The sequence below is a fragment of the Anolis carolinensis genome, unplaced genomic scaffold, assembly GCF_035594765.1.
Source record: "Anolis carolinensis isolate JA03-04 unplaced genomic scaffold, rAnoCar3.1.pri scaffold_29, whole genome shotgun sequence".
NCBI lineage: Eukaryota > Metazoa > Chordata > Lepidosauria > Squamata > Dactyloidae > Anolis > Anolis carolinensis.
This window is the reverse complement of record NW_026943838.1, coordinates 482,147-484,692: the sequence shown is the minus strand read 5'-3', so window position 1 is coordinate 484,692 and position 2,546 is coordinate 482,147. Positions and strand designations below refer to the sequence as shown.

General features: G+C 46.2%; 1 pseudogene; it reads right to left on the bottom strand.

Annotated features, from left to right (window-relative positions):
- Positions 1 to 393: 393 nt before the first annotated feature.
- On the bottom strand, positions 394 to 1,937 carry LOC134292343 (zinc finger protein 93-like; annotated as a pseudogene).
- Positions 1,938 to 2,546: the final 609 nt, after the last annotated feature.

Sequence of the window (2,546 nt, the reverse complement as noted above, 5' to 3'; positions counted from 1 at the left end):
GGCAAGGGAAAAGAAGGTAAAGGGAAGGGACAAGAAGACAAAGATAGAAGGAAAGAAGGAAGAGAAGACAAGGATAGAAAGAACAAAGAAAAGAAAAGGGAAGGAAGGGCAAGAGAAAAGGCGGCAAAGGAAGAGAAGGTTTGAAGGCAGACCATATTTTAGTTCTTGCAAACCACTGGTGGTCTATGGACCACTGGTTGGGAACCACTGTCTTAAAGGGAAGGGGCTAACTCTGGATCCCTCCCATTACGGATATTTACAATATGCAAACTAACCACTCCTGACTAAAGAGGAAAACAGAGGATGTTTCTGTAGGGAAACAACGTTCACAAACTGGACATTTGCAACCAAGGTGGAAATGGAGCTGGAAACTAAGCCCAAAGGAACAACTGATGGAATCATATTTGGTTTATTTCTTTTCAGATGAGGTGACAAGACAATCATATTTAACGCTCTGAAGCAGTGGTCCTCAGCCTGTGGGTCCCCGGGTGTTTTGGCCTACAACTCCCAGAAATCCCAGCCAGTTTACCTGCTGTTAGGCTTTATGGAAGTTGAAGGCCAAAACATCTGGGGAACCACGGGTTGAGAACCACTGCTCTGAGGGATTGTCAAACAGAGCTTGCTTTCTGCTGCTCCAGAGAACAGAGGACGGGGACTCCACCAAATCTGACACAGAACTTCTCAGAGGGTCCTGTTTAAATCAGACATTTACCCACAATGGCTGTTCTTTAACCTGTATGTGTTCTCTGGTGCTGGTTAAGAGCTGAACTCTGAGTAAAACATTTTCCACATTCATGGCATTTGTATGGTTTCTCTCCTGTGTAGAGTCTTTTGTGCCTTGCCAAGTGTGAACTGTCAGCAAAACACTTCCCACACTCCTGGCATTGGTATGGCTTCTCTCCTGTGTGGAGTCTTTTGTGTTTCACCAAGGCTGAACTGTCAGCAAAACACTTCCCACACTCCTGGCATTGGTATGGCTTCTCTCCTGTGTGGAGTCTTTTGTGCCTTGCCAAGTGTGAACTGGAAGCAAAACACTTCCCACACTCCTGGCATTGGTATGGCTTCTCTCCTGTGTGGAGTCTTTTGTGCCTTGCCAAGTGTGAACTGGAAGCAAAACACTTCCCACACTCCTGGCATTGGTATGGCTTCTCTCCTGTGTGGAGTCTTTTGTGCCTCACCAAGTGTGAACTGGAAGCAAAACACTTCCCACTCCTGGCATTGGTATGGCTTCTCTCCTGTGTGGAGTCTTTTGTGTTTCACCAAGTCTGAACTGGAAGCAAAACATTTCCCACACTCCTGGCATTTGTATGGCTTCTCTCCTGTGTGGAGTCTTTTGTGGCTCGCCAAGGTTGAACTGGTAGTAAAACATTTCCCACACTCTTGGCATTGGTATGGCTTCTCTCCTGTGTGGAGTCTTTTGTGTTTCACCAAGTCTGAACTGGAAGCAAAACATTTCCCACACTCCTGGCATTTGTATGGCTTCTCTCCTGTGTGGAGTCTTTTGTGGCTCACCAAGGCTGAACTGTCAGCAAAACATTTCCCACACTCCTGGCATTTGTATGGCTTCTTTCCTGTGTGGAGTCTTTTGAGCCTCACCAAGGCTGAACTGGAAACAAAACACTTCCCACACTCCTGGCATCTGTATGGTTCCTGACCTGTGTGAAATTTCTTGTGTTTCACCACACATTTTGCAGATACTTTCCCTTTAAGATGGCTTTTCCCAGCATCGAGTGTCTTGTGAAGCACACGTGCCATATTTTGGGTAAAACACTGCCCACATACATTGCATTTGTTGGGCCTTTCTCTGGCAGAACCTCCATCTTCTCTGTGGGCTTGCTGGTCTCGACGAAGGCCCTCGTTGTGTCCCAAATGCTTCCTGTACTTGGTGCATACATGGCTCTTCTCCCCGTTATCTACTGTGAAGAAGAACAGAAACAATCATTCCTCAGTGTGAGTGATAAGGAAATGGGATAAGAAGTGGACTGAAATGAGCCTCAAAACAACACAGACATGGAGGAAAAGAAGATATACATGTTGTCCTTTCCCCACCCCTTGTTCAGTAAAGACGGGCACTGGTTGACTGCCTGGAGCCGCCAAGAGAGAGATGAGTAGCATATGCTCCTGAGGCTCCCTGTTGCTCAGCCCAGCCTGGTTTTTTATTCCGTCTCCTTCTCTCTATTATGAGGTCTAATGCTGCCGTTTTATCTACAGCAATTGCTGCATTTTATTGTTTTTACCAGGGGGTACTGTGAATTTAAGATGTTGTGTTGACTGTTTATTGCCTATGTTTTGTTTTGCACTTGTATTTTGTGCCACACCTTGAGTGTTTTGTGAGCCGCCCCAAGTCCCTCTCGGAGATGGTGGCGGGATATAAATAAAGTTGTTGTTGTTGTTACTACTACTACTACTACTACTACTACTACTTAGGAGCTCCTGATCTGCTGAACTGTGGTTGTTGCTGCTTTTCCCTTTTTGACTGCTTTGTCCTTTTTTGAAATGGCAACAGACCCATAACCCGGACCCTCTACTCGGCAGAGAGGGCCGTC